This window comes from Neodiprion lecontei, chromosome 7, assembly GCF_021901455.1.
Source record: "Neodiprion lecontei isolate iyNeoLeco1 chromosome 7, iyNeoLeco1.1, whole genome shotgun sequence".
Classification (NCBI taxonomy): Eukaryota; Metazoa; Arthropoda; class Insecta; order Hymenoptera; family Diprionidae; genus Neodiprion; species Neodiprion lecontei.
The window spans coordinates 7287980-7307991 of NC_060266.1; the positions used below are offsets into that span (position 1 = coordinate 7287980).

Consider the following 20012-nt stretch of genomic DNA (forward strand, 5'->3'; position numbering starts at 1 on the left):
ACAGGATCTGTACCTTTTCGATACTGACACCGCAACATTGCGAGTAAGATCGTTATCTCCAATCATCCTGCGTTTTACCTGCAAGATCTACACACGCATCGATATCGCAATATCGCGAGGGGTAGACCTCCCCCCCTCACTAGTAGCGCGATGCATCCGACCGCAATCCTTCCACATATCGCTCGACGGATCGATAATGTCAAGATATATCGACGAAGGAGAAGACGAGCGAAGATGGACTACCGTCCTTCTTACCTGTTGACCCGTATCACGTGACCCGCTCGACCAATCAGAGATCGCACAGGATGAGGAGACAATCACGTGACAGCAGCACACCGAAAATCGGCCGGGATCGCCAGGATCATCGCTCAACGCCTCACACACTACGTTCAACACATCTTCCAAGCGGACGTGCTTTCGATTCTGCGTACGAGTTATCTTTTCTACCGCTTCAAATAGATTTAGTTTTTGATCCCTTTTCTATTATCTTCTTCTCTACTGTGCTACCGACATCTTCTCTACCTGCTTTCTACACCTGCACCTGCATTTTCCTCTATTCTCGTAAGTGAGGTTTTCTTTTTTCTATTTCGTCAAGCCACGAAGTTACTTGTATCGTATCTTTTCTACATCTTTTCTCTTTTCGTACTTTCTCTGGTGGTTTGCTCTGCGTGAGCAACGTGGGTTTCATCTAATACCGCAAGCAGGGTTGCAAACAATGCATTACTTTTTTAATTGCATTAGTGTTTTCATTAAAAGATTAAATTTAATGATTCAATGAATATTATTACAATTTAATCATCGAATTTAATGGTTTAATGGAAATTATTTTCATTATGAATTGAAAAAGTAATAGTTACGGCATTACTATTTGATTGAAAAATTTGCAACCCTGACCGCAAGTGACTTCGCAACGGTCAGCACTTATTTAATTTGTAGCGAGTATTGCCTATTTTCTTGATCTTGCTTTGCTAGAATTGATTGATTCACCTGATATCGATGAACAGCAGCGGTTTACTATCTTTTTGCTCACTGTCGAATAGCTTCAATTGCCTTGTTTGACTTGAATTTGATCATTTATTGTTTCTCTGCAGTGATCGGTAAATTAATTGGCTTACAATTTTTCACAGTTCATCTTTCTCTTATTATCTTTTCTTTATCTTTTCCACATCTCTGATTTGGTTGTATGTTGGTTCGCTCACCTAATATATCCGATTGAATAACATCGTAAGCTTACCTTGTGCGCGACCTTAAATCGCTGCACTTTATAAACACATCGTCCTTTGACTTTGGAGTATTGCTCCGTATTGTACAACATCTTTTTCATCACCTTTCTTCTCCGATACCGATGTTAAGTAGTTTGTCCCTCTAGCTTATAAGACATCGCGTTGTAATTTTTTCTATTATCCTTTATTGATCGTCGAAAATATCCGAGCCCTTTTCCATTTCTTCTAGCTATCTCTCATCCACCTCATACCTATATCGCAAGATAGACTCCACGTATTTCTTTTATAATTTACATATTAGTATCAATTCTCTGAACATTCCTTCGAGTATCTTGTTTCTGTAAGCTGCTACTTCAATTCCATCGTCACTCGATCGACTTGTATTTTTTTGCATTTCGGTATCATTTCTCCCATCATTCTGCTTGACCTACGAATTATCGCGTCTGTTTACCTGTACTGTGATGACACAATTCTCTTGCCGTGTTGTTCTGCTTTCGTTTGAATCGCTAACGTTTACTTGGAGGATCTTAGTCCTCTAGTCTCCTGTCTCACTAATTTGTTAAGTCTCACTTTCACCTCTTTCTCCGGCTGAATTTAATCTCTGGCTGTAAATAATGTCTCTTCCTTTTTTTTTTTTTGTAGTAAATTTGATTATCTACAAAATAAAACCAAAAACAGCTTCTAACTTGTGAAGTTCTTAAGAAATTTTTAACGGAGTGTTTCAAAGATTAGAATTTTGCTGGCCTGATAAACAATCATTCCGTGTAAGCAATGATACATTCGTAACAGAACATCTCACAAATCAGTGAGACTAATCTGTTAATTATCAAACTTACGCTGAACCATTTTTCTACAATTGGGTCTTGAAGATATTGTACAACGTCTTATGTTTTGAAATCAAAAACTTTGTATCCGTACTGTTGCGCTTGATCTTGGATACGTAGGTCAAAGTATTAACGACAATATTTTAAGTCAACGGTTCGACTCTGATTAGAGTCATCCGCAGGACATTATTTAATGCATGTGTTGGAAACAATTTCTTTACAAATGTCTTGTTGGTGACAAATTTGAAACAAACATTAATAATACATAATGAGAATATGAATAAAAATCAGGGAAACTAACCTTATGAAACTTGATCAATTAATAAAAAAATGAAATGTCAATCCATAAAGTACCGTCATTTTTTTTTTTTTCTTAAATCCAAATAGTACAAAGTGCATATTGCAGAGGTACTAGGATAAACACAGTGTCTCTGCTATAATTCACAGAATGCGATTAACGCATTTCCTAAATATCTGCAAAACTCTACTCTTTTTATCAATTTGTCATTAATTGTAATTTGTATATTATCAGGAACACTGTCCTCATAACTACCAAAAGTATTATACACTCTTTTCTCTGTATTCAGTGATAGCTTATTAAAAGCAAGCCAGTTTGAAACTTCCTTTAGATATTTATTCATTTTTATCTTTGCCAATTCCCATGTATCATCGCTCGCTATCACATCAGTATCATCGTTATTGTTGAATAACTTGGATCACTTTCGTACTAATATTATCAACTCCCCCTTTTTTAACTTTCATCTTCTCAACTATTTTTTTAATTTCATTTTCATTCGTATAATCAAGTAACATAGAACTATTTTTAAAGTCAGGTAGTTTCGTTTTATTGTATTTGTCACAATTGAGATGCTATCACTCAATTTTTTTCCTATATTACAGAAATAATTATTAAATTCTTCAGCTATATTATCACTATTTTCAATGACCCTATTATTTTCATCAACTGTATATTCTATACGGGTTTTTTTATTAGTCTTATCAGCTATTATGGAATTAACAGTACCCCAAAGTTTTTTTCGATCTTTACTGTATCTAAGAATCTGTTTTTCTTTGAACTTATATTTAGCATCTTTAATAACTTTATCAAGAAATTTTGCATAATCTTTATAATTATCTCTCAGTTCTTTCTTATTGTGATTCAATTTCCACAATTTATATAGATTCTCTTTGTGATTACACGATATAATAATAGCCTTAGTAATCCAATTTTTCCTAGGTCTATTTTTCGAGTGAGATTTTTTTTTGCTCTCTAGTGACCCCGTTGGGTGGTTCAAAAGACCCTGCCTGTGGGGTTTTTTTTAATTATTCCGAACCAATTGGGGGGGTAAGACCATTAAAATTCGATTTTTCCCTTCTTAAGGACAGGTCTAATCTACATATAGAGATATAGAGTCTACTGTGTCTGGTTTATAAGTACAAATAATTGATATCAATCCTTTTTTTTTTTTGAAATCAATTTATTCTACATTTTTCACTTCATATTTAGTTCGAAGTTGACTTCGAATCTCATTGGTTGATGAAAAATTTCGATCTTCTCCGTCAGTCGTCTGAGCTCACGGTAGATTTGATTGTTTATTTGCAAGTTTCCCCAGAAACTTCTTTCGCAAGAGTCAGTTTCCGTTCTCGTGAGGAAGAATCGAACGTTTCTTTAGAGCTACTCGGAACTATTCATGGGGTTCATGAGGATTGTTTGATAAACCAAAGCTTTTCTTCTTCATCAGCTCCCATCTTGGTTATTGATGCAGACGCTATGGCGAATGAAGTTTTTAAAGATTTTTGTACTCACTATCTGAATTTTATTCCGTTTCTGCAAGACATCAAAGTGTCCACTTCCTCCGTCGCCGTTGACGAGTAGCGAGAATTGTTTCTCATCTTGGGATCCGATTTGGTGTGGATGAATTTGTTCTCCGCGATACACGATTAAACATATCTTAGAAATGTCCGCAGCTGCAGCTAATCCTGCTTCTCCCCCGTAAATTCCATTTTTGTTCATACGTGATTTGTAATCACCAGGGGACCTAATTGTTGAACCGTTTTACTCATTACCTCTAATAAAGCCTGCAATTGTAGACCAATTATCCACTATATTTGAAACGATACTCAGTCTCACCTCTGCGCGTCGACGGGAATCATCTTGATAATTTGCATGTTTATTTTTTTCGTGTCAGAAACAGATACCTATAAAGATATTTGTCAAAGACTGTCATAGACAGCCGATGACAGCTGTCAAAGGAAGCTTTGTTTGCGAGATGCTTTTTGTTTTGTTTTCATCTTATCTCATCCCACAGCCAACTTCGTGCGTATACTATTGTTATTCTAGGATTCAGGCTTCTTTGGCTTCAGGCTTCTCTTTCATTTGTTCGAAACTCTTTTATTGGATAAAGAGATTATCCTTATTTACTTTCTTCTTTGGTGATAGTTTTTTCTTCTTTGTAGTTTCAGAATTTGTAATTCCCGCTTCATCGTCGCTGGAATCATTCGCTCCTCCATCGTCAGTTGATAAATCAGGTTTCTCTTTAACTGCGGTGTTATTCTTTGTAAATTCAGTTTTACCAACAAATCTGTGTAAAATAGGTTCAACGCTATAATCCGTGTTGTCAATATCTCTCTCTATTTTCTTTTTCAGAATGTCACATTCGTAACTGTCAGTCGTAAAGTAGTCAATTTTATACTTAGTATTGTAATTCTGGTTGCTGTCGGAGCGATTGCAACATTTCTTACAGTTACCTTTACAATTCATTGTAGCATGTTTACCAGCACATTTCAGGCATTTGACTTATTTATCACACTTGCTACCTTCGTGGTTTAGCATACCACAATTATAACAAGGTTTGACACCAGTCATGTCGTAAAGCTGCGACGTTGTATGCGAATAAATATTTTTGACTGATTTTCTCTCATGACTTTATATATTTCACTAGGAACATCCAGGATCAATAAAGTCAATTTGTCATTTGGGTTTAATTGTCAGTGTAAAATTTTGCACTCATCAGTCATATTCTCAAAGTTTCGCGAATGAATATCATTTTCTTTTTCATTTAAATTCATTGTTTCAAAATTGTTAAAACCAATTGGTCTCATTACTGGATTTTTTGAGATTCCTGTTGTACATTACATGAACTAGAGAGGTTGTTTCATTATTGACGCAACCTTGTCAACACTTTCTGTGTCAAATTATATTGGTTGACACTTTTTTTTCTTATTCCTCATGGCTCCGTTGGGTTTATTTATAATTCAACCGCAAACGCGTCAGAAATCGGAACACACGATTACTCTGTCCAAAGGTCGTTACAGAAAGAGAGTTGGAGAGAAATCAGTAAATATAACATAACCCATTTCTTGTAACGAGTGAGCATAAATAAGAAGAAGAAAGTAAACAGAACCATAGAAAAAATGTGACACAAGTGAGAAGGTCAGTCACGTACCTACGAATTCGTATTAGTGATTAGTTTAAGCGACATCTGATGTTTACATTAAACCACGCTTGAAAATCGTAAGATGTGTGTAAAAAATAAAAAGCCGCTATAAAAAAATATATATATGTCAGATTACACGAAATTTAATTCACTGACTGCCGCAGTGATACGGTTAAATACAGTTTTATTGCATATGCAGGTCAATGATACAATATTCAAATATCGGTGTAATGATCTAGAACGTCTTCTCTCGGTCGTGGTCCCAAAAGAAGTGTGTCAAGCCTCCTTTTCTTTCCACTCATAAAAATCGCCGTCCCTCCGTCACGTAAGCCATTCGTTGTTTTTACCCTCCACACCACCCGTAAGGGGGTGAGTCTGTTCCCAGAAATGCACTCATAAGGCGCAACCTCTTCTGCAGCCATAGAGCCCGATCCCTTGGCGCCTCGCACTTGGGTTTGCATAAGCATCGGCCGGGAATCGAGAACACTGTTTGGACGCAGCGTCGCTTGGAAATCTCGAACTCCTTGGCGATGCGACATATATACTTTACGGTCCGGGCAGTTTTCAGAACGTATATATATTATTATATATGAGTGTATATATGCATTTTTTTTAATGTATTTATATTTACAAAATACTTATTACTTTCAGAGTGAAACACACACATTAATCTGAGTGAGCATGTTACAGAAATAGGTTATACGTTACTTTATTCTCTCAATTGCGTTTATCCACTTTTTTCTTTGTTCTACTTTCCAACTAGCTCTTGGAAATGCGTAACATTTCCACTGACTATTTCTGCCTGTATTTTTACAATTAACAACGCCACAATTATTACGAACCATTTTGATATTCAATTTTTACGTGTTTATTTACAACGAAAGCACGATTTGACGAAATTTTGTCCACTATGAGAGCTGTAATGGATTCAGTTGTCCCCACCATATACTCCGTTCCCTGCCAATAGGTTTCACTTAGGTTTTATACGTCTTGCCTAAGATTCACCGAATCGATATGATTAGCGATACTGCACATTTCTAATATTAGCCGATTATAACAGCGGAGTTCTTTACGTAGTATCCCAACATTATGAAAATCAAACTGGTGATACAACGACAATGCATGTTTTTTTAACGCAGCGTGATGATCATCCGAGTCTTTGTATTCGTACTGATTGATTAACCAATTATTTCGATTAGGATACGACAAGATCAGGTTCTTTTCGTAGCAAAGATTGTTCGTTGGAACGTGATTTTAAAAATCGTTTATCGACCATCATTATAATACGAAACGAATCGACGTGAATTTGAAAAATTAAATAAATCGTTCTCTGCATTCAAAAACTGTTGAAATAAACATTTCACGTAATTTATTGCATAAATTCAATATCGTCGAGTGACGGTCAAGGATGAAGAGATGCGATATTCGCACAGGATTATGCTTTTTATTCGACGTTTTTAACATCATCAGGTTTCTTTAATGTAAAATGAACAACACGATTTTACACGAGAACAATACGGTGTTTACAATTCAACTAATATACAAAAATGACACTGTTTAATCTTATTGTTGAACTACTGTGTAAAATTCAAATATTCCAAACTTACATGTATCGACATTACTTGGTACTTATGGTGTTTGTTAAATGGTGTTCAAAAAGGAAGTGACTACCCACATACCTACGTATACTGATAAGCCTACTCTCTTAATGTTAAATTATAACAACTATCTTTGAAAGTCATCCATATATTTACGCGTTAGTTGGTATGTTTTTATGTATTGTTTACGCGACAGTCAATGCTTTTCCTCTTGAGAATTTATATAATGTGAGAATGGAGGTAACTTAAATTTTCAACGTCAGTTTTTCTGCTGACTGCCTCGCTCTGGTGGGATGTATCATTTCTTTTACGATCCTCTTCTGCCAGTTGGTTTCTTTGTTTGTAATATTTGTATTTTCTAAATTAAAACTCTGTCCATCCACGAGCGAGTGACAAGCCAACCCTGATCTGTCTGGATTGCGCGTTTTAATGTCATATCCGTATACAGCTATCCGTTATTTTAGATGTTGCGACGATTGGCCGATATAGCATTTATCACAATCTTTACAATCGATTTTATAGACAACATTGGTTTATTCCAGTGTGGCTGTTTTTGATTTTCAAGTCATAAATATATGATTCAACTTATTAGTTGTGACGGAATGCCTGTTTTCCATCACAATGCAATTAAATGAATTAAAATAATAAATCATTTTGTACATCTCCTTCACCACATCTCCGTGTCAATGTTTGACAGAAGAACGCGAACAAAGAATTATCTTATCTTGTGTACGGTGAAGTTCTGCTTGCTTGTATAAAAGTTGGATAATATGTGGAAATGTAATATAAATATGTGTAATGTGTATAATGTAAACTTATCAATAGCGATCCGATCGTGATTCATCCTCGTGTTTGTCCAGTGTCGTCCGTTGATTTATTCGATCCTATTTCCTGCCTCTTCGTAATTTCCATTATTATTTATATTTGCCTTTTTTGGTGTGTAATTTAGGTGACTGTTCAACGTTAATAATTTAATGTGTCTTCGATAAAATTGGTTTTTTCGAAAAGTTCACTTCATTTTCAGACGTATATGTTTATCTTTCGAACGTGTTATCGGTTCAGTCGCCGTAGAGGGAGTGAGAGCCAGAAACGGTGAGGACTAGATTCATAGGCCACGACCGCGACGGTCATGCCTTTACACGATCAACATTGAACTCTTGTTGTGATTTTGGCGGGCTCGTTCGACTGTTACATAGTAACTTTGTACGAGACATTGATGTTTTCTATAAATATTGTCTTTTTGATGTTTTGTGACAGGTCATCGATAAACGGGACTGATCCAAGCCCTTTCGTTTCCTTAGTATCAATGTTATCAACGTTATTATACATGCGACTATCGTAATGTTTTTCTATTCGTTGTTCTTGTAAATGCCAGATCAATTTTGCTGTATAGTCATTTTTATTTAGAGTTTTTGGTACCAATTCCATCAAATAGGCCTATTGCTACACCATCTTTTTATATTGAAGCGAATGGTGAGATTGATAGTTAATGTATCTGGCAGACCAAGTTTCATTGTGAAATCAATCAGTTTTCACTCTTCCTTCGTAGTCAATTAACCACGTATCAAGAATGCTAATTCGGTTGTTTTCTTTTCAATTTCATACGTCAACTTTATACGTGGATGATAGAAATTGAATGCATTTACTAGTCGTTGGATGTTGTCCTTGTGCACACATGTTATTGTATCGTCCACGTATTGTTGGTAGAAAATTAATTCGAAAGGCAAAGAATTGACGGAAGTTTGTTCTAGTTTTTCCATTACCAAATTACCTGCACTCGGACTAATTGGTGATCCCATAGCTACTCCATAGATTTGTTTGCAAAAATTTCCCTTCATCGCTATGCTATTGGTTAGATCATTGGTCTGTTTCGCTATTCCATTAGTCAAGTCTTTGCGTGCTTTATAGTTCTGTGTATGATTAGGAATTTCTTCAGTTTTTTTTTTTGTTTTTTTTTGACATAATCTTTCCTGTCCATAATGACAGTACTATCGCCTTTATTTGCTTTCGTAGTAACAATGCCCTTATGTGATCTAAGAAATGCTTGTGCCTTTTTATAATGAGAATTACACTCTCTTGAATTACGAACATCCAGCACTTGTCTAGCGACATTCGCTCCAACTCTATCCTTGGTTATAACATATTTTTATGCTAAAACAGTCTCAACGGAACATATTAGCTCATTAATAGGAATGTCTTTTTTATTACATGGTATAACATGTTTAGGACCAAGAGCTATCATATTGTGAATGTTACCAGGTATCTCGTGCTTAGTTAGATTAACACACCAATTCTTTTGTACGTCAACATTTTGCCACGTTTTAACCTCTTATGCATCAAGTTTTTTGATGTTGTTCAATTTGATGTTCAGAAACGTTCTTTCAGAGCTCTTAATGTCAGCGTTAAATCTATCCAGTTCTCATAGACTCGAATTATTTGCATGAAATTGGACAATTTGTTGATCAAGTTTTTTTTTATTCAATGCTGCTACTTCTTGACGGTATTTATGCGCTATTTCCAGATTGAGATCAATCCGTTGTAGTTGTTTTACTGACTTTTTTGAAAGAATTATCGTTATTTAAGTGAGCAATGTTATTAAATTTAAATTTGACAAAGGATGGAATCAACCCTTATTGCTTACATTTGAGAAGGAATATTTGTCTATTTCTTATCTTGTTTGCGTTGATGTTGATGATTTCGTTGTCCTGTTTATAAGGTGTCTTGATTCTTTGTTCCGGCATTTTAGACGAGATATCCGTACTTCCTTCTTGAATACCATGTAACAAACACAATAAGTGCCAAATAATGTCGATATATGTAAGTTTGGAATATTTGAATTTTACACAGTAGTTCAACAATAAGATTAAACAGTGGCATTTTCGTACATAAGTTAAATTGTAAACACCGTATTGTTCTCATGTAAAATCGTGTTATTCATTTTACATTAAAGAAACCTGATGATGTTAGAAACGTCGAATAAAAGCATAATCGTGTGCGAATAGTGCACCGTTTCATTCTTGACCGTCACCCATCGAAAGCGGTGGAATCGGTAAGTGGTTCGATGGTTTTTCCAGGATATTCTGGGAAGGATCTGGAAATTTTCCGGACCCATTGCTTGTACAGACTGATCAAAAATGTAACGCGAGAGTCGACGATTAAGCTCATGTGGTACTCCCACCTTTATTGGCCGAGAAAACTCGCGAAATGGCCTCGTAAAGTGACTCAATGTTTTTTGAGTATCAGATGAATATTTACTCTTGAAAATATGTGATTCAAGTATCTTCGAGATCAAGGTATCCGATTCGGCCATAAAAATTTATTTCTCACGCGCATTCAGACTATTTGGAGCCCTCGAAGTTGACGAATTTTTAATTACTTTTTCAAATGGCGTCCGTGGAACCAAACTATGGTTTTCTTTTTTCACAGTCTATCTTTGTCTCTTATTATCTTTTCTTCATGTTTTCCACGTCTCTAATTTGATCGTAATTTGGTTTGCTCACCTAATATATCCGACTGAGTAACATCGTAAGCTTACCTCGTGCGCGACCTTAAATCGCTGCGCTTTATAAACACATCGTCCTTTGACTTTGGAGTATTGCTCCGTATTGTACAACATCTTTTTCATCACCTTTCTTCTCCGATACCGATGTTAAGTAGTTTGTCCCTCTAGCTTATAAGACATCGCGTTGTAATTTTTTCTATTATCCTTTATTGATCGTCGAAAATATCCGAGCCCTTTTCTATTTCTTCTAGCTATCTCTCATCCACCTCATACCTACATCGCAAGATAGACTCCACGTATTTCTTTTATAATTTACATTTTAGTATCAATTCTCTGAACATTCCTTCGAGTATCTTGTTTCTGTAAGCTGCTACTTCAATGCCATCGTCACTCGATCGACTTGTATTTTTTTGCATTTCGGTATCATTTCTCCCATCATTCTGCTTGACCTACGAATTATCGCGTCTGTTTACCTGTACTGTGATGACACAATTCTCTTGCCGTGTTGTTCTGCTTTCGTTTGAATCGCCAACGTTTACTTGGAGGATCTTAGTCCTCTAGTCTCCTGTCTCACTAATTTGTTAAGTTTCACTTTCAGCTCTTTCTCCGGCTGTAAATAATGTCTCTTCCGTTTTTTCATTTTTTTTTTTTTTGTAGCAAATTTGACTATCTACAAAATAAAACCAAAAACAGCTTCTAACTTGTGAAGTTCTTAAGAAATTTTTATTGGAGTGTTTCAAAAATTAGAATTTTGCTGGCCTGATAAACAATCATTCCGTGTGAGCAATGATACATTCGTAACAGAACATCTCACAAATCAGTGAGACTAATCTGTGAATTATCAAACTTACGCTGTACCATTTTTCTACAATTGGGTCTTGAAGATATTGTACAATTTGTTATGTTTTGAAATCGAAAACTTTGTATCCGTACTGTTGCGGTGTAGTAAATTTGTTTATCTACAAAATAAAACCAAACACAGCTTCTAACTTGTAAAGTTCTCAAGAAATTTTTATTGGAGTGTTTCAAAAATTAGAATTTTGCTGGCCTGATAAACAATCATTCCGTGTGAGCAATGATACATTCGTAACAGAACATCTCACAAATCAGTGAGACTAATCTGTGAATTATCAAACTTACGCTGTACCATTTTTCTACAATTGGGTCTTGAAGATATTGTACAATTTGTTATGTTTTGAAATCGAAAACTTTGTATCCGTACTGTTGCGGTGTAGTAAATTTGTTTATCTACAAAATAAAACCAAACACAGCTTCTAACTTGTAAAGTTCTTAAGAAATTTTTATTGGAGTGTTTCAAAAATTAGAATTTTGCTGGCCTGATAAACAATCATTCCGTGTGAGCAATGATACATTCGTAACAGAACATCTCACAAATCAGTGAGACTAATCTGTGAATTATCAAACTTACGCTGTACCATTTTTCTACAATTGGGTCTTGAAGATATTGTACAATTTGTTATGTTTTGAAATCGAAAACTTTGTATCCGTACTGTTGCGGTGTAGTAAATTTGTTTATCTACAAAATAAAACCAAACACAGCTTCTAACTTGTAAAGTTCTTAAGAAATTTTTATTGGAGTGTTTCAAAAATTAGAATTTTGCTGGCCTGATAAACAATCATTCCGTGTGAGCAATGATACATTCGTAACAGAACATCTCACAAATCAGTGAGACTAATCTGTTAATTATCAAACTTACGCTGAACCATTTTTCTACAATTGGGTCTTGAAGATATTGTACAATGTCTTATGTTTTGAAATCGAAAACTTTGTATCCGTACTGTTGCGCTTGATCTTGGATACGTAGGTCAAAGTGTTAACGACAATACTTCAAGTCAACGTTTCGACTCTGATTAGAGTCATCCTCAGGACATTATTTAATGCATGTATTGGAAACAATTTCTTTACAAATGTCTTGTTGGTGACAAATTTGAAACAAACATTAATAATACATAATGAGAATATGAATAAAAATCAGGGAAATTAACCTTATAAAACTTGATCAATTAATAAAAAAATGAAATGTCAATCCATAAAGTACCGTCATTTTTTTTTTTTTCTCAAATCCAAATAGTACAAAGTGGATATTGCAGAGGTACTAGGATAAACCCAGTGTCTCTGCTATAATTCACAGAATGCGATTAACGCATTTCCTAAATATCTGCAAAACTCTACTCTTTTTATCAATTTGTCATTAATTGTAATTTGTATATTATCAGGAACACTGTCCTCATAACTACCAAAAGTATTATACACTCTTTTCTCTGTATTCAGTGATAGCTTATTAAAAGCAAGCCAGTTTGAAACTTCCTTTAGATATATATTCATTTTTATCTTTGCCAACGCCCATGTATCATCGCTCGCTATCACAGCAGTATCATCGGCGAATGATAATATAGAATTATCCGATATGCTTTTTAGTAAGTCATTTACATATGTCAAGAATAGTAATGGGCCTAATATTGTACCTTGAGGTTCTCCAACGTCGATTGAGCGGAGTTGCTATAAACATTATTAATTTTGACTCTTCGTTCTCTACTATAAATATAACTCCTTAGTAACACGTAGGCCTCACCTCTAATCCCATACCTGTAAATTTTTTGTAGCAATATTTTTCTATCAACAGTATCGAAAGCTTTGGCCAAATCCAGAAACGATACAATAGTTGTTGCGTTACCATTGATGTTGGAATTAATTAAGGAAGTTAGTTTCTCCGACGCATCGCTCGTCCCTAGATTTCTCATAAATCCGTATTGTTTTTTTTTTTTGATATTATTCCTTTCTTATTAACAATGTTATATATTCTGCAGTGAATTATTTTCTCAAAGATTTTAGCAGTATTTGATATCAGAGAAATTGGTCTGTAATTTTCAACCTTACTTTTATGTCTTGATTCGTGGATAGGAATAATTTCAGCTTTCTTCAATGCATCAGGCCATGCACCAAGACTCGTGCACTGATTAAATAATACAGTTAGTGGCATAGCAATATGTTCAACAATAACTTGGACCACTTTAGTACTAATATTATCAACTCCCCCTTTTTTAACTTTCATCTTCTTAACTATTTTTTTAATTTCATTTTCATTCGTACAATCAAGTAACATAGAACTATTTTTAAAGTCAGGTAGTTTCGTTTTATTGTATTTGTCACAATTGAGATGCTATCACTCAATTTTTTTCCTATATTACAGAAATAATTATTAAATTCTTCAGCTATATTATCACTATTTTCAATTACCCTATTACTTTCATCAACTGTATATTCTATACGGGTTTTTTTTATTAGTCTTATCACCTATTATGGAATTAACAGTGCCCCAAAGTTTTTTTCGATCTTCACTATATCTAAGAATCTGTTTTTCTTTGAACTAATATTTAGCATCTTTATTAACTTTATCAAGAATTTTTGCATAATTTTTATAATTATCTCTCAGTTCTTTCTTATTGTGATTTAATATCCACAATTTATATAGATTTTCTTTGTGATTGCACGATATAATAATAGCCTTAGGAATCCAATTTTTCCTAGGTCTTTTTTTCGAGTTAGATTTTTTCACTCTCAGATTTTTGTACGAATGTGATATGCAATGTTTAATTTCATCTATAAGAAGACCTGTTGTAAAATTCGGATCGTACATTATTAGTCTTAGCCGATCTACTTTTTTTGCATTTCTTTTTAGTTTGCGATAGCTAAGTATTTTCATATTATTATCTACTTGAATTTGTTTAGTTACATTTCTCAAGCTCAGTAACAGTGGGTAATGATCAGTTATTTTTGGTAGCAATTTCATAGCTTTGTAATCGACATCGTTTTTTTTTAATAAAAATATCGTCTATGCAGGTACATGTATCCAAATTTGCTTCAGGTCTAGTAGTAGTTTCAAAACATTGTTTATATCCATATTCAAGCATACTAGTAAAAAATTCCTTTCCTATTGTATCTAGATTCATTATATTTATATTAGAATCACCAACTATCAGGTGGTTATTGCAATTTTTTACTTTCTATGAGAAATTTCTTCAAGTTGCAAACAAAATCAGTCCTTGTTAAGTAGTATAGATATGACAGTTGTAGACCAAGCCATTACGTAACCAGGTGACGTAACCATGTGACGTAACCGGCTGACATGCCCACGGCGGCCATTTTGAAAATGGCGGTCATTTCGACGGCGGCCATTTTGATTTTTTTGATGGCGGCCATTTTGATTTTTTGATGGCGGCCATTTTTGATTTTTTGATGGCGGCCATATTTGATTGTTTGATGGCGGCCATTTTGATTTTTGCTTAGTTAGACTAGCAGCCATTCACACAGCGGCCATTTTGATTTTTGCTTAGCCGGATGAGCAGCCATTTTGATTTTTCATCGTCCGACAGTTTGATAATGTGATTTATTTCTTGGTCGGACGAATAGCCATTTTGATTTTTCGCATAATAAATAAATAAATGAATAAATAAATAAATAAATAAATAAATAAATAGATAAATAAATGTCAAGTATATGAATTCACATTTTCAAATCCAGTCCAAATCGTTTCCGCATGATGGCGGATCGCCCGAGGCGTCAAGCGTAAATATTCACAATAATTAAACGTGTACAGTTTTATCCTATAGCTATCAGGGGGCTGGGACAAACCCCCAAGGGAGGGTGTCGGTCTGTCCAGGTATCAGTATGGAATCTCAAGCTTTTTCACATCATGTAGAGTGGGGGGGGGGGGGGGGGGGGGCGAATTTGATACCTGTACAGTCCAACTCGGAGATAAAGCGGCGATAATGGTTAGTTCTATCGGTGGGAGTGTTGGCCGGGTGGCGGGCTGCAGTGATGGGCCAGAGAAGGCATCTTTCATCTTTGTTTTTCACGTTCACCACCGCCCTCTTCCGCTGAATGTCCTTGGGCGGCTCAACGAATGTCGAAAGCCCCGCAGCGAGAGGCTGGTACCGGTTGATATTTCCGAGATTCGTGACAACTCCCGTTCGGATCCGGTTGGCGAAAGTTCGATCTCCAGCACGCCTGCTTTCATCCCCTCGCGGATGAATTTTTGTAGAGGTGGTGGTTGGGGATCGCATAGTTTATTTATGGCACATAACCGCATGAAAATTCGAGCTTGTTGAATTCCCCACCAAGATATTTCATTTGCAGGCGATTTTGCCCAGCCATGTTGCACATTTCAGCCAACTGATTTGAATCTTCTTGCAGGACCCTTGCGATTCTCGGTGGTAAGAAGACGTTGTAATCTTCATCGATCGTCGCCAGAACACATACCCCAAATTTCGTTTTGACCAGCCGTAAGCCCGTGATGTTGTACGCCGCTCCAATTTCAAGTTCCGACATCTTCTTGGTTGCCGGATTCTCCAGACGGCCGACGTGGTTAACTTTTGTTAGATCCATCGCGTTTCAATCGGTTTCTTGTTTTTCACTAGTAAGTGCAGTTCACGACGCGAAGAGACGACGAGGCCCGCGTCATCATCGGAATAGGCCCACGTTTTATATACCCCATCGAGTGGGAAATAAGCCTGGAGGTAAACTATTAGCGTCAAAGTTTACGGATCACCATCAACATTCCCAGCCTATCTAATTGCGGTGTCGCCACCCGGTCGATTAGCAGAAAAGAATGTATTCGAAGTATGTTGAAAATATTATTTTCGCCCTGAGAGTAAACTATTAGCGTGAAAGTTTACGGGTTGTCATCAACATTCTCGACCTGTCTAATTGTAGTGAACATTCCCGGCCTATCTAATTGCGATGTCGCCAACCGGTCGATTAACACACAAGAATGTATTCGAAGTACGTGGAAAATATTATTTTTCGCCCGAGGCAAACTATTAGCGCGAAAGTTTACGGGTAACGGCGAAAAATCAAAATGGCTATTCGTCCGACCAAGAAATAAATCACACTATCAAACTGTCTGACGATAAACATCAAAATGGCCGCCCATCCGACGAAAAATCAAAATGGCTGCTCATCCGGCTAAGCAAAAATCAAAATGGCCGCTGTGTGAATGGCTGCTCGTCAGACGGCAAAATCGGTCGATTATGCCGATGACGTCATAGCGAAAATCATATTATCAAACTGTCGGACGGTGAAAAATCAAAATGGCTGCTCATCCGGCTAAGCAAAAATCAAAATGGCCGCTGTGTGAATGGCTGCTCGTCTGACTAAGCAAAAATCAAAGTGGCCGCCATCAAAAAATCAAATATGGCCGCCATCAAAAAATCAAAATGGCTGCCATCAAAAAAATCAAAACGGCCGCCATCAAAATGGCCGCCGTCGAAATGACCGCCATTTTCAAAATGGCCGCCGTGGGCACGTCAGCCGGTTACGTCACATGGTTACGTAATGGCTTGGTCTAGAACTGTCACATCTATACTACTTTGTAATATATTTTATACCCATCAATTGAAAAGTAACTATAATGATCTAAGTTCCAAGTTTCAGTGCATAGAATTATTAATGGTTTTCTAGACATTTGTTTCAACATAATTTCCAATTTACCAATATTAGCGTTCAAACTTCTCACACTAACATGCATAATCAAATTATCACTAATATCAATTTTCTTATTTAGCATAGTAAAGTTATAAATAATTGTTTCACCTTGTATTACATCGAAGTTATTATTAACAAGCTCACTAGACATTCTTTTATTTCTTTTTTTGTTGATTTCTCACGTTAGTAAGTATATTGTGATTTTAACATGATTACTGTCAATGTTTCAAGTTTCATAAATAAATTATTTTCAATAAATTTTTTGTTATTTGACATATGAAATGAAATTCGGGAAAGGGGTCATTTGAGACACAAAAATTGGGGTCAAATGAGCCATGTTTAGTCATGTTCAAATGACTTCTAATATTTAGTCACGTTAAGAAAAATAATAAAAAGGTTAATGAGAAGAAGAAAAAAATGTAAAGAAAACAAAACTTCCGTCAGACACCAAAGAGGATGATTATTTTTGTCTAGTGTGCGCTGAGTCCCATTCAATCAGTCTCCCAGGAGAAGAGTGGGTACAATGCACTAGTTGCCGAGATTGGGCTCATGATAAGTGCACTTCTGGTGTCTGTGCATTTTATGTTTGTATGAACTGTGACAGTAACTGAACTATTTAAGTGTTTTTTTTTTTCAATACGAAATTTATTGAAGTTTGTTTTTGTTTCTATGAGGAATCTCAAATATTTTATTATGTTTTTGTTTCTATGTTTCATACATTTTAATGTGACAAGTTAGTATAACCCAATGGCTCTAGTGACCCCGTTGGGTGGTTCAAAAGACCCTGCCTGTGGGGTTTTTTTTAATTATTTCGAACTAATTGGGGGGGTAAGACCATTAAAATTCGATTTTTCCCTTCTTAAGGACAGGTCTAATCTACATATAGAGATATAGAGTCTACTGTGTCTGATTTATAAGTACAAATGATTGATATCAATCCCTTTTTCTTTCAAATCAATTTTTTTTACATTTTTCACTTCATATTTAGTTCGAAGTTGACTTCGAATCTCATTGATTGATGTAAAATTTCGATCTTCTCCTTCAGTCGTCTGAGCTCACGGTAGATTTCATTGTTTATTTGCAAGTTTCCCCAGAAACTTCTTTCGCCCGAGTCAGTTTCCGTTCTCGTGAGGAAGAATCGAACGTTTCTTTACGGCTACTGGGAACTATTCATGAGGTTCGTGAGGGTTGTTTGATAAAACAAACGAAAAACGAGGTACGCGTAAGCCATTTTGCGATATCGTCGATCCTTTTTTGGTAATTGCAACGACAGATCAGTTTCTGAGATTTGCTCTATTTTTTTAGTTAAACAAGGCTTTAATGTATAAATAGATAATAGAGACATCTTCTCTACCTGCTTTCTACACCTGCATCTGCATTTGGCTCTATTCTCGTAAGTAAGGTTTTCTTTTTTCTATTTCGTCAAGCCACGAAGTTACTTGTATCGTATCTTTTCTACATCTTTTCTCTTTTCGTACTTTCTCTGGTGGTTTGCTCTGCGTGAGCAACGTGGGTTTCATCTAATACCGCAAGCAGGGTTGCAAACAATGCATTACTTTTTTAATTGCATTAGTGTTTTCATTAAAAGATTAAATTTAATGATTCAATGAATATTATTACAATTTAATCATCGAATTTAATGGTTTAATGGAAATTATTTTCATTATGAATTGGAAAAGTAATAGTTACCGCATTACTTTTTGATTAAAAAATTTGCAACCCTGACCGCAAGTGACTTCGCAACGGTCAGCACTTATTTAATTTGTAGCGAGTATTGCCTATTTTCTTGATCTTGCTTTGCTAGAATTGATTGATTCATCTGATATCGATGAACAGCAGCAGTTTACTATCTTTTTGCTCACTGTTGAATAGCTTCAATTGCCTTGTTTGACTTGAATTTGATCATTTATTGTTTCTCTGCAGTGATCGGTGAATTGATTGGCTTACAATTTTTCACAGTTTATATTTGTCTCTTATTATATTTTCTTTATCTTTTCCACATCTCTGATTTGGTTGTATGTTGGTTCGCTCACCTAATATATCCGATTGAATAACATCGTAAGCTTACCTTGTGCGCGACCTTAAATCGCTGCACTTTATAAACACATCGTCCTTTGACTTTGGAGTATTGCTCCGTATTGTACAACATCTTTTTCATCACCTTTCTTCTCCGATACCGATGTTAAGTAGTTTGTCACTCTAGCTTATAAGACATCGCGTTGTAATTTTTTCTATTATCCTTTATTGATCGTCGAAAATATCCGAGCCCTTTTCTATTTCTTCTAGCTATCTCTCATCCACCTCATACCTACATCGCAAGATAGACTCCACGTATTTCTTTTATAATTTACATTTTAGTATCGCTTCTCTGAACATTCCTTCGAGTATCTTGTTTCTGTAAGCTGCAACTTCACTTCCGCCATCACTCGATCGACTTGTATTTTTTTGCATTTCGGTATCATTTCTCCCATCATTCTGCTTGATCTGCGAATTATCGCATCTGTTTACCTGTACTGTGATGACACAATTCTCTTGCCGTGTTGTTCTGCTTTCGTTTGAATCGCCAACGTTTACTTGGAGGATCTTAGTCCTCTAGTCTCCTGTCTCACTAATTTGTCAAGTCTCACTTTCACCTCTTTCTCCGGCTGTATTTCATCTCCGGCTGTAAATAATGTCTCATCCTTTTTTCTTTTTTTTTTTTGTAGTAAATTTGATTATCTACAAAATAAAACCAAACACAGCTTCTAACTTGTAAAGTTCTTAAGAAATTTTTATTGGAGTGTTTCAAAAATTAGAATTTTGCTGGCCTGATAAACAATCATTCCGTGTGAGCAATGATACATTCGTAACAGAACATCTCACAAATCAGTGAGACTGATCTGTTAATTATCAAACTTACGCTGAACCATTTTTCTTCAATTGG

The 20012-nt window shown here is 35.6% G+C and overlaps 1 protein-coding gene across 1 annotated transcript in view; it reads left to right on the forward strand.

Annotated features, from left to right (window-relative positions):
* Window positions 1-212: 212 nt before the first annotated feature.
* LOC124295603 (odorant receptor 13a-like) overlaps window positions 213-20012 on the forward strand; it is a 134420-nt gene continuing 114620 nt past the window's right edge. The window contains exon 1 of the mRNA XM_046746135.1: window positions 213-561. The gene's annotated coding sequence lies outside the window, so the exon portion shown is untranslated. The remainder of the gene's footprint in view (window positions 562-20012) is intronic.